Raw genomic sequence first — 14,347 nt, 5'->3', positions numbered from 1 at the left:
TTCTTGGTAGATATTCTACACCACGGAATTAAAATTATACCAGTCCGTACAAATTTGCTACCGATTTGGTAAAACTTTTATACCGAGTTATTACTACACGGTATTATTTGTTAATACCACTTTAGTAGAGTCATACATGAATTGGAACCGCTTGGTATTAGATATTGTAACAATGGATTTTTAGAAGTGTACTTACATACTTACATACGCATTAAGTTACCAGATTCAGATACAATATGGATGTGGCTGTTAATAGATACAGATGTGCATATGTACATTATCAAAATTGATGTCATATATATTTATCTAAATAACGTTGGTCTTGTCTGCAAGACCAACTTTTAGGTTTAATATTAGCCAAGGGACAAACATTATTCGCAATAAAGACGAACAAGTAGCTTACGTAAATGATTAATAATATTTTCTAAGAAACAATTTATTGCTACAGGCATCTTGTCCTGGACAAATGTCTACGTGCGTGTTGTGTATACTACTTGTAATTGAACTTGGTAAATGCCAACTTTAATTTGATATATATCAAAGGAAAACATGTATGTATTATCATTTGATAACTTTTCAAGTTGTAGTTATTTGTACGTATTTGGTAGAAATTAATGAATACATACAATATTTGTTCAATCATTGCAGCCTTCCAAACAGGGATTCGGAAATTCCTACTTAAAACGAAACTTTTTCGAGCTATGTATACGGGGATGTTCTAGCGAGTTCTGTCTAGCAATCAAGCCACCAATTATGAATCATATGGCAATTTGAATCACACGTCTGCGCTGGTTTTCGCCATGTGGTGGAATAAGCGAGGTAAAATTTACGGACATGCAAATTCTGTCCTTCTATCGTTGCCCCAAACCAGGTATTTAACGAATGGATAAGTGCTATTAGATTAATAATTTTTGGTTTGATTTGTTGAAGCTCACAAACTAGACAATCCTGGCATAAGTTTATAGAAGACTACATATTTAGCTCAGATAATCTGAATCAGGGTATGCTACCCCGGGTTTTTGGGGTATTGGGGTATTGCGGGTTTTGGTGGGTTTTCGGGTAGCAAATTTGAGCAATACCCACGGGTAGTCGGGGTAGTCGGGGTTTTCAAATTTTAAAAAAGTATGATAACAGGGCATTGCTAGCAATTCTACATATTAATTACTTATTAAAATATAATTAATAATCAGTTTTATTGCGAAATTACTGAAAAAATGATTTTTTTCAGTCAGTTCTGAACTTAATACATGAGACACTGACTCAGTTTGTCCCCAAAACCACGACTACACCGACTACCCCGACTACCCGCAAAACCCAGGTAAAACCCCGGGGTATGGGTTTTCAATAGCAAAACCCCGGGGTTTTCCTTACCCTGATCTGAATGTAGTGGGAATTATGTGTGTAGCATATAGATGATCCGTTTGAGGTTCATATAACTTACAATGCGATGGTGTGAAGTGTAACCCTCTGATTTCGTTGAAATTTTAAAATTATGTGGTCCATGTCAATACAACCAACGTTTCTCAAGGCAGTTTGTGCGATGGCCAGAATTTGGCAAAATATTTGAATTCAAAGTTGAAAAATGTGCAATTTTTAGCACGGGGAGAGAATGGGAGTTGAGTTTGCTTCCTCCGCCAGGTAAAAATCGCTCGTTTTTTTAACTTTGACCTCAAATATTTTGCCAAATTCTGACCATCGCACAAAATGCCTGCAGAAACGCTGGTTGTATTGACATGGACCACATAATTTCAAAATTTCAACCAAATCGGAGGGTTACACTTCACACCATCGCATTGTTAAATCTCACTATCTCCAACTGCAGTATGTATCTAAAGGGTGTTAATAAAGTCCGATCCCATGCATTTTTTGGAGCGTGGTTGTTACAAATTCAGCTGGAACTTTTGAACCAGTGAAGTTATTTATTTCAAATTTTTACCATGGGAGGAACAACTAAACGTGTAAGTCATGAGCATCTTAGAGTTGAGATACAAACATTGCATCAGCAGGGGCTTAAACCTACAGAAATTGTGCAAAAATTGGGCTGCAGCCGCAGAACTGTTTGGAAATGGAAGAATAAAAATTTTGTCCACGACAAAAAGCGACCAGGGCGACCCAGAAAGGTGTCACCTACCACAAAAAGAATGATTAAAAACAGACTTTGCAAGAAAACCGGTAGTTCATTACGTAATTGAGCAAGGGAGTTAAATGACTCAAAACGCTATAAAGAGAAGAAGAAGCAAATTAACTGTGTGACCGTGCAAAAATTTGTGAAAACTACGAAGTGGGGTCACACAGCTTACAAACTAACCAAAAAAACCTCTCATGTCACAAAAATATATCGATGACCGTCTGAAATTTGAAGAACTCCTTCAGAAAAGTGCCCATTTGAGTGAAAAAAGACTTGGTGAAGAATTGCGCAGTCACATCCTTTGGACTGACGAATCTATTATTGAACTATATCCAAAATTAAACCAACAAAATGTTCGTTACAGGACAGAAAACAAATCGGATGTACCATCAAGAGCGATCCCAAAATTCGGGCTTAAAGTTATGGTAGCGGGTGGATTTTGTGCACGTTGCGTGACCCCTCTACATATCATACCAAAAGGCAAATCAGTCAATGCAAAGCATTATATGGAAAAAATATTACCTATCTATTTCGATAGCATGGGGAACAAGGAAATATTTCCGAATGAAAGAAAAATAGTTTTCATGCAGGATGGTGCTATAGCCCATACAGCAAAAGCGAGTTTGAGTCTCATCAAGACGCAAGTTTCAACGGTCTGGAGCAAGGGGGTGTGGGCCGCTAACGGCCCAGATTTGAATCCCCTGAAGAACCAGTGGTCCATACTTAAGGAAAATGTATACAAAGAGCCACAACCCCGGACGAGGGAAGAGCTAGTAAAAAAAAGTTCAAGATGTATGGAATTCGATTTCCAGAGGCACATTGGAAAAATTAGCACAGAGCCTTAAACAAAGAGTTGAGGGCATGGTTAAAGTAAATGGTAACAAGACCAAATACTAAGGTAAATATGTCGAACATTTTTTGTAAGTATCACGGGTAGTTTTTTTTTATACTAGCCTTCACTTTTTTACAGGAAAAATGGGATCGGACTTTATTAACACCCTGTATCAACGCAAAATTTTAAAATGGCACAAATTTCACAAGTTTTCAGATAAATGTAACTCTTTGATATTTACCTTTAAACAATTTTTTATGTATATTGCCATGCGTAACCCTGGCTGTAAAACGTATCAAAATATGGCATAATCAACGTCGAGCTTCTCTTATAAACAACTAATTAAGTTCAAGTATGTACAAATTTACCTTCGTCCTAACCCAAACATAGGTTTACGCATTCCCGTTTAGTTTAATATAAAATTTATTAAACGTTTAACTAAACCAATATTGTTTGTATCTTTTAGCAAGTTATTAGCTCAAGATTGGATCCCTTAATTTAGACTTTAGTCGAGTTACATTTTACACATATCTAGGCTTAATATTCAACTTGGAGCAGTGTTGATATACAGTTCCTTCAACAATATCCGACCAAACACTAAAAACTGGTATCAATGTGGTAGTAAGTTCTAACCTGATTACATAGTAGCAATTAATTTCCAAGTGGTAAATGCTTCATTACCATCACATTATACTCGACGATACTGCTGGATATGTTGGTAGAGTCAAAAACACACGTATCACTTCAACCTGAAGTGATTTACTACGAAGCAACCTATTAAATATGTAGTGAACTAATATCTTGGATATTCTTGACAAAAGTCCAGCCTGCAGGATCCTCAAACGTCAGAAATAAGTCAAGCTTTCGGTATTTTTCAAGCCTATTCAGAAATAATGGAGGGACACATCCTCTTTGGCAAGTGTCCTTTTCACTGGGACGAGAAGGATCAAAGACCTCATGTCACCTGGCGAATTTTTGCTTGTCGTAAATTTTGGATTAAAATAGGCATCCTTATCATGTTCCTTGCCATTCCCGGTAGCTTGATTGTGCTACGATTCTTCACCAACAAACTTGGGTTATTTGACTGCTTTGAGGATAACGTCCCGATTAGCGTGATCATCATATACTGCTCGAGCGTTATATTGCTTGGAAGCCTTGGAAGTTCCTGTACCTTACATACTTTTCGTTTCACATATTACGTTTCACACATATTAAGTTTCTTACGTCCGACACATAATTGCGAGAGTAAACTATTTGTATGACTTTTTTTATAATTTTCTCTATCAGCTTGTCCCGAGTCGGAAAATGGAATGGAGATAAGTACAAAAGTAAACTGGTTGGCAACCATAATGTTCAAAATATACGTGAAACTCCCCGTCGTTCTCACCTTGATCGGCCTTTACTTCAATCTGGATCCTTTATATTACTTCGCCCGACAAATGTCTATCTCAGCAACAACTTTGGTCTTTCTAATTCGCAGTATCGTGCTCGTAGCATCATTCACGGAGCTAAGCAGAATGATAACACTCATCATCTGCCCTGGACTGTTGGTCATAAATCTTGGCAAAAGGGAAACGCACATGTGGAAAATCATAGCGGGAAGAAGCAGTTTGGGAGGATTGTACTTCTACAGAGAAATATCCATCTTGTATAAGCAACGAGGGAAACCAGCCATGTGCTTAGTCACCCTGCTAGTACTGCTTTGCTTGGTCTTGCAGGTAATGTTTTGTTAGTAAACCTGAATACAACTGTTTTCAAATTGAATTCATGGCACAGCATGGCACACACTATTAGTAGAGCAATACCTGAGGCGATATATCGATGTAAACCTAAACGAATAGGGGCCTTTACTACATTGAATGCGATGTAATTAACCACAGGAACATGTATAAATTGCATATATTTCAATTCGTATGATGAAGTTCATTATTCATTACACATTTTAAACCATCGCAGGACAATCCCACTTAACAATAATGCTTCATTTATAGAAAGTAAATGCAAGTGGGATTCTGAATTTTGTGAGCTACATGAAAGCAGGAGTAAAATATCTTTAAAGTTACATAGAGTGCATTAACTATTAAAATTTGACTTTTTAATAGCACAATTAGACTTAAAACCAAACTAAGTAGTATCAACTAGCTGGGTTAGATTTTTTAAAACCAGACATTATAAAGTTTGTCTGAAGGAGAGATCGACATTTCAACAAGTCTAGCCTTGCCGAACATTTCTGCGATGCCCATTCGTTTTTTTTTGTTAACTTTAGGCCAAAATTGGTTAAAAATAAAAATAAATCTCATTTTTTCCCAGGTTTTTTTTCAACTATGCAACACTGATATTATTCAATATCCTTCCGCTCGCTGCGTTCATCATATTTCCTTACATCGCTGGAATTGTGTTTTTCATCGGGACAAAAATTGTTGACGAGGCAGCCCAAATACATGTGGAGTATGACAGCGGGATTAGATGAAACTGAAATGCTCGTCCCGAAAATCACAAATGTATCGGATTTTGCGTTCGCTACCAAACTTGGGGGTTCCAATAATTTTGGGTGGTGGTCCATATCTTATCGATAAGATTTTTAAGATCCAATATCGATCAACGGTGCTTGACTATACGGTTTGGCTAGTGTTGACTCGATCCGTTATATAGATTTATCTACATTGTGGTTTGACTCTTAAAGCACAAGTCTCATTTACATAAGGGACTTATTGCGTGGAGACGCTCAGGTCAGTTGTTCATATGGACTGGTCGGTGAAGTTAAGTGTCAGGGTTCCCCCTATTGGTTCAACCAGTTAGCAGTTAATTTTGCATATGAAAAAATCATAAAAATTGATAAATTGGATAAGCTTTCGAAAACAGAATATGATTATATCTTTTCGTTAGAAAATGACAGCACAAAATGTAGCGTAGATGGAAAAATTAGTTTGCCACTCGTGCAAAAAAGTGATTTTCTCGGATCGGGAAAAGGCTCGTGACTACCCCACTTTTCCAGGGATGCACCGGACAAAATTCACCATACAATATACAGGTATTAGGATCGTAAAAATGCAAAATGTAAAATTTGGCATTGTCAACCTGTCCGCTAGGAGACCAATATACTGACGCGAAACGTGAAAAAATCTATTGGAGGCAACCCCAACCATAGCTGTTCATTTCATTTCACCACAATCCACAAAACCACAATCCACAAACCAATCCACAAACCAATCCACCAACTACAATCCACAAACCTTTCCACAAACTACAATCCACAATTCCACAAACCACAAACCTTTCCACAAACCACAAACCTTTCCACAAACTACAATCCACAATTCCACAAACTACAAACCTTTCCACAAACTACAATCCACAATTCCACAAACTACAAACCACAATTCCACAAACCACAAAAAAATCTTGTCCACCTTCCACACCACAGTCCACTTTGTGGATCCACACTGTGGTTTGAAAAGCTACATATTCTAATTATGTAGCTTTACATACATAATTAAACACGTGTTTCACAATTTTTCATAATGCTCAATTGCAACGAAGTTTTAATGGTATACGTGAACGACAATTTGCATTTTTACCGCGAAATTTGAAGATACAAATTCCCGCTTACGGATTATAACATCGTTTTCAGTGTGCTTTATGGAAAATCATGAAACGTGTTTAATTATTTTAGGGTTGCCCCGGGTACCGGGTAGCTACCCGGTACCCGGCATACCCGGCCTGTTTTGGGATACCCGGTACCCGGCCGGGTACACTTCAGTACCCGGTCTACCCGGCCGGGTAATTTAAATATTCAATTTTCTTACCTAAAATGGAAAACCTTACAAAAAAATATAATCCGATGACGTTCATTTTTGTAGTTGGTATCAAATAATATATTTGTAGCGGATGGGTACAAGTTGTACCCATTCTAAGTGTTGGTCAATGTTGTACCGTACAATCTTGGCCAACACTTATTTGGAAATTATCATCCAATTTACTTTGAGCGCAATCACTTCAACGAATTATCAGTCAACTCGAACATCTCGCACATTAAGCTTACTTTTTTTGCGCAGTTTTTAGAAATTTGCAAGATTTCTCAAAGCTTTTGTAACAAGCTATTGTTTTTTTTCGTAAGATTATTTCGCACACTCATCCTCGTGATCATGAGCGAGAGAAATTGGGAACATCCATGACAAAAAGATGAAAATATCTAGATGCCTTTGGTTGCTTTGGGAGACTTTCGAAGTGCTACCATGCTAATCGACTCGCAGGATATCACGCCGAAAGTCTCACAAAATTTGTTTTGTCAAGAGATCCCTCAAGAAATAAATTGTTTAAGTCTAACAAGTTTGCTAGATGATTGCGATGATAAATAAGACATTGTCGTGAGTAAGCTCTTTGTTTGTCCCACATGATTATTTCATTTATGTAACATCCACTTTGTAGCCCGAATAATTAGCCTGAGTAGTTGGAATTTTGACTATACGCATGTTGGACCACGATATACGAAACGGGTTATAAGATTGGACTGGGGGAGCAAGGCGTAACAGCAGTGAGTGTAACCATAGAGAAGGCGATCCATACCAATTTTTACAAAATATTACTTTCATCTACTTACTGAAATTTGGTATGGAGGTTAAAAATGAAGTCTGCACTGTAGAAATTTAAATTATAATTTTTAAATCTTATAAATTGTTGCAATTTCTAGAAAAAGTAAGAAAATTCTCGTAATTTTTAATATATATGTAAATATTACCCAGTACCCGGCCGGGTAGCCGGGTACCCGGCAAAAATTTTGGGCCGAGTACCGGGTAGCCGGGTACCGGGTAGTACCACTACCCGGGGCAACCCTAAATTATTTATCTAAGGCTATATCATTCACAAGAATGCCACAAAACCTAACCATAACTACAAACTACAGACCGGTCCACATTGTGGACCAGTCTGTGGTTTTGTGGATTGTAGTTGTGGACTCCACAACTACAATCCACAAGTCCACAAACCACAAACCTTTCCACAAACTACAATTCCACAAACCACAAACGCTTCCACAAACTACAATCCACAAATCCACAAACCACAAAGCTTTCCACAAACTACAATTCCACAAACCACAAAAAAATCTTGTCCACTTTCCACACCACAGTCCACTTTGTGGATCCACACTGTGGTTTGAACAGCTATGACCAGATCCGTGAGGGCTGCACCTAGACAGATATAAATTTCAAAAACCGATCTTAGCAAGATCAAAGCCAATAAGATGGACTTCAAAATTTGCAACACTAGAACCGCGCCAAAAGACAATGAAGATAAAAAAAGACGGAGCTAAAACAATTTGTAGAAAACTTGTCGAGAAAATGTTAAAATCGACTCCCAGAAGTTTGACGTCATGGATGCTTAAAACTACTGCCCCGTTGACCTCTAAGCGTCAATCGCGTAAAGTTCTACTCACGTAGAAATAAAAATGACGTTCGTTCGAATTATAAATTCAAAGCCAAGCAAAATTTCCAATGAGACACATAAAATGACCGAAAATCTACAAAAATGGGAACGTCTCAAAGCCATTCGTATCTACATAGTCTCCTAATAAAAAGTGATAGTAGAGCGTAGTTTTTGAACCGGTCAACATAAAATTAAAAGGTCAATTGCGGTTTGTGCATACATTCAGTGCCTATCATTGGTGTTGACCGAAAAATATTTGATAAATGTCCTTGTGAAGAAGGAACACCTCCTCAACTAGTCCATATTGGGTGAAAAGCCACTGACCCTTGTGAACGGCCTTACAGTAACAAATACAGCGAAATTCGTGAAAAACTGGATTAAACTCCAAATTTCTGACTTCATTTCCACTTTAGGTTTGATCTTGGCATTTTCGAACCGCAGTCAACTTCACTACCAAATATTGATTAAAATTGAGGAAAAGGTCTGTTCTGAGCCCCATATAAGTGACTGGGTCACAAAAAAATTTCTGACCCGGGAATGATACACTTTTTCAATTAATTTCGTGCGTATTTTTGACAGAGTTCTCTTTTCTTGTGACTAATTTTTCATGGTCACAGGAGGAATATATTTTCAAGTGTAACACATGTTTTCTACTTGAAATTTAACTGGCTTTTCAATAAAATAAAAATAAATTTGGAATTCTTTAAAACAAAAGAGATATGGTCGTCTACTCTGCTATCACTTCTTATTAGGAGACTATGTACGATGAATATGAACTTTGAACTTTATTTGAAAGAGTGTATCATCAAAAGATTGACCCCTTCTATCAAAAATAAGCACGTTTTATTCTGGTCTGATATGAGTACGTCCTAGAATACCAAAATAGTGACCGGGTACCATGGAGGGAAAAAAGCAGATTTCTTCAAGAAAAGGGACAACGCTCCAAACGTACCTCAGTGTAAGCCCATTGAAAGATTTTGGGCATTAATTGAGAAACAATATACCTAGAAAAAATGGACACAAAGAAATTTCAAAAAATTTCTGCTCGTTATAGAGAAAATCATCATATGAGTTGGTGAAACGTACGTTGGTGAAACGTACGTACGTAGCATCATAATACTTTATTTCGGTGAACCATACAATTCTTTATGCTAACCGTTACTTCATTTTGTAGCTTCTGTTGTCTAAATTGCACTACAGGTTTGAACAAATAATAAAAGTAATGATACTAGAACGGAACAGTCAAACTGTACAACTGGTTTCCAAGCGAATTATTTAAACTCAAAGACTTAACGTAGTTTTATACAAGGCATGCCTAACTAAATAAATAAGGCATTAGTAAATGCATGAAACTTAAAATATGTAAGAACGTCGTAATAACATTTTCTAAATGTGGTGATCAAAATGTAAATAACTCTAAGAAAAACTAACAATGGAAGCTTTTAAAGTCTAAATATGTAAGCTTGTAAATATATACATCTCATAAGAGATTTATTACTCCAAATTATTGTCCAATCCTTTCTCTTGGTTGTGCAAATTTGTTAAACATTTTCCTCTCCAGTATTTCCGCCTGTCGTTGAAGGGTTATGATCCCCACTGCCGACGCCGGTAGAATTCCCAGTTCGCGAACCACGTAGCCCATCAAGAAGGGATCGCCCCCAATTAGTTACTCCAACTAGGAACTAAATATATACCAGAATTAAATTCTTAAATTTTCTAAACTGCTGTAGAAGCATTTGGAAAAGTTTTCAAAATTTTCCAGTAAAAACTAGTAATAATCTTATCGTGCAACTTAATTTTCAAAATGGGCATTAGCTTCGTAAAACCAACTTATGTAAATCTACTCGCATTCTGTTTAAACGTTTCCGTCAAAATATTTGATTTCATTAATAGGAAAATTTACACATTTTTTAGAACTATTAAAATAAGTTCTTCCGGTCAAAAATATTTAATCTAATTCGGCATAGAAGATGGGCGAAATATGTACACCTTGGGATTAGATTTTTTTTATTTTCCCCAACTGTATTATTGGAAATTTATCTTAACGAAAATTTAGGCTAACCTCTTCGTCACGTGGTCCCGCCTTTTGTCCAGTTTCCTGAATCCCGCCACGTGTCGCATCCTCATACGATGGCGGGTTAGCCACCGCCTGACTTTGACCAGGTTGTTGTATCGTCGGTGGATAAACTAGTAAAACTTGCGGCTGACCTGACCCTTGACCTTGCTGTGCAGCTGGGTTTGACACACCAACGGCACCAAGACTTCCTCAACTAGCCCGCTCTTTTTAAACTCTTTGTCAAACATTTTTCCCGCGATGAATGTTGTACCCCGCATGGTAATCAAAATGAAAACGTACGTCACAAGGAGCTGCGATTTCGCCATAAAATCGCGACAAGACATGCAAAAACCCAACCAGAAAACTCAAAATGCCAGAGCCGCGACACCAAAGTCGTGCAACTGCAGGAGTCGCGGAAGGGACGTAAGTCTAGAATTTCATAAAGTGGGAAAGTTTATTTGGAATGATTTGTATTTTCAGAAACCAATTAAAATTATGCCATAATAAAAATTAGTTTACGCACGTATGCAAATACCTGCATTAGGAGCAATGTTAACGTAATCTTGCAGTAGTACACGAGATACACGATCAAAACAAGGGCTGTAACAGAATTTTACATTGGGCGTATTCACGGCAAACAATCTCGTTCCCGTTAGAATTCAATTTAAAAAACGTTCACATGTATGTTTTCACCCGATTTTAGAGTGTGTGTAGCTCAAATTTCTTTACTTACATACATATTTAAATGATTTGAATTTTAAGAGACAATTAACAAAATTTGCAAAGTATATTTACTTAGCCAAAAAGTCTTTGTTCATGTTTTATTTGCATAATTACGAGGAGCGAGAAGACTTGCCGCGACTCGTATATAACATGGCCATTAAAATAGGAATTAAAATTGCATACATAAAACAGTGACCAGCACAGTAGCGCTGTGGCGTCCTCCCTCCAAAATTTGGGACAGCAAAATTCCAGGGAATGGGAGAGAGAAGCTCTATACAAAAACTTGTGAAGTAAGAACCTCCTAAAAATTGTACAAAATTTCACCTGATTTCTTACCCAATCCATGTATGCCACCCATCGCATCCAAGTCCACCATTTTAGTTGATCCATCTCGCGAATAAAATTGGAATTGAAATTTGCAACAATTTTCACTAATTTGATAAAGCACGATAAGTTTAATTCAGAACTTGAAGCATCACAAGTTTGCCCAGGTTGGATTTCTAGTCACGTCATTATCTGCTCATCTCGGCGTTCAAGACACCACTGACAACAGACTGGATAAAACTGGGTGAAGAAAGAGAAAAAGTGTAAATAAGTAAGCGGTGTACGTAAAGACTCGGCTGGTCTGTCACACTCAAACCAATTTCCTTCCAATTCTATGATTAAACAGAACAGGTTAGAGGCACACTTAAAAATAATGTTACCTTTTTCAAAAATAAAAGAACTCACATAACTATAAAGCAAAAATTGTATCCTTGATTTAATTTAGTTTAATTAATACAAAATTCATGTATGGCCCAAAATGGTCATGGTCTTTTTTAGAGTGCAGATCTCACAACTATGCATTTGTACTACAAGTAGCCACAAAGCGCGGTTGACAACAAAATTTTTACCTGTTTTATCCGTGTAATCGTGCATGGAGCGAGATGGGCTTAGATTTGTGTACATCCCTTACATATTTAACCCTCCTCAACCATCCCAAGTCAGTAAGTTCAAATAGTTTTCTCCATTCCGCAAACTACCCGGATTGCATAAAATACATAACGTTGGGAATGACGTCAGTGAATGAAAGTGGACGATTACATACAGGGGAAAGAATTTCAATGGAGAAAAAGGGAATCCAGACATCGTCACCATTTCCTCGCATCGTTGAGTTTTATGCGAGCAGAATCTATAAATCCCAAGCTACGAGATTCGTAGATCCAAAGAATGGGGGAAAGTACACCGATTTGAGGCTGATGGGATGTGAACTGAATGCAATTGTAATATCTCCGTTTGACATGTAACCATGGCGACCCGGAGTTCCTTGAACACAGTTTTTAGTCACTTAAAATTTCCTTCTTTGAGTGCAAACCACTAAATTAATTTTGTCTTTGTCTTTATGAATTTCTTAAAATGTCGATTTTACTCTTCACGATGACGTACGTATTACATAATTCTTATTTCATAAACTTATATTTCAAATAATCCTTCTAAATAAAGTCTTGCCAATTTATGTACACATTCTTTACCCACAAATACATATAGTTTCTTCCCGGGTGACGTTATGTATGTATTTATTACAAATACAGTTAATTATGCGGATATGTGCGCAAGGTTTGCAAAAGTTGTCGTGAGTATGCCCATTATTCGTCACAAACTTCACGACGCTATATTTATCATTCGCATGATAGTCATGTCACACACTTAGAAAACTGGTATTAAATCATTACCGACTGGAGTGCATATATAAATAATACATATGTGACTCCACTGATATTAACGGTAATGACAGTTCAGTAATGTTGTGGTAATGAAAAATTTACCACTCAGTAACAACTTACTTACTACCAATCCGGAAATTATTACTAAACTAGCCTATAAGCCCGTCTTAAAGACGGTCCAAATTTAGAGTTTAAAACGAACCCACCAAAATCTTTGGATTAACCAAGTATATATGTAACTGGCGCGAATTTTTTTAACGAAATGTTTTAACGTTGCTAAGAAATTTTTTAAATGTTGCTAAGGAATTTTTTTAACGTTGCTAAGGAATTTTTAAATGTTGCTAAGGAATTTTTTTAACGTTGCTAAGTAATTTTTTAAACATTGTCAAGGAATTTTTTAACCTTGCTAAGGAGTTTTTTTAACATGGCAAAGGAATTTTTTAACGTTGCTAAGGAATTTTTTTAACGTTGCTAAGGAATTTTTTTAACGTTGCTGAAGAGTTTTTAAACATTTCCAAGGAGTTTTTTTAACGTTGCTAAGGAATTTTTTTAACGTTGCTAAGGAATTTTTTTAACGTTGCTAAGGAATTTTTTAACGTTGCTAAATTGGAATTTTAGGATTTTATTTTATTTTATTTTACTTGGGTAGGGAGAATTTTGCAGGTAGCTAACGAATACTTTTAGGATTCTTTATACCTAAATCATAACCTAAATCATAAACGAAATCACAACCTAAATCATAACCAAAATAATAACCGAAATCATAACCGAAATCATAACCGAAATCATAACCTAAATCATAACCGAAATCATAACCGAAATCATAACCGAAATCATAACCGAAATCATAACCTAAATCATAACCGAAATCATAACCGAAATCATAACCTAAATCATAACCGAAATCATAACCGAAATCATAACCTAAATCATAACCGAAATCATAACCTAAATCATAACCGAAATCATAACCGAAATTATAACCCGATTGGTGGAGCCAGAATTTCAACAGCCAATCAGAATGCAGGGATGTCACGGAAAATTCCACGGGGCGGACTTTTGGAAATTATAATATAGATGAATATTAGCACGGGATATCTATGTGACTACCAGATTTTTAACAGTGCAGCGTACGGTGTACATACATATGTATGTGACTTTACCGAACGGTATCTGTAAAAACCAAGCTATCACCTACCCGGAGTATAGTGTCTTTACGAATATTTAATTGTGCCTTGTTCGTTGGAATTAAAGAAAGTGACTGAGTGAATATACGATTATTTTATCTACTTAAACTAGATTTTATTTCCAACAAATTACTAATTGTCTACACAATTCAGAGCTCTGCACTAACACGAGTTGATTGGTGACTTACTATTGACAAATTAATCGTGGACATCAATTACAAAGAATTAACAATTCTTACTCTTGATTTCCTACCACGACGACTAAAATCCAAAATGTCTGACTTTGACAACGAC

The sequence above is a fragment of the Folsomia candida genome, unplaced genomic scaffold (genome assembly GCF_002217175.1).
Source record: "Folsomia candida strain VU population unplaced genomic scaffold, ASM221717v1 Fcan01_Sc010, whole genome shotgun sequence".
Taxonomy (NCBI): Eukaryota; Metazoa; Arthropoda; class Collembola; order Entomobryomorpha; family Isotomidae; genus Folsomia; species Folsomia candida.
This window is presented reverse-complemented; position numbering follows the sequence as displayed.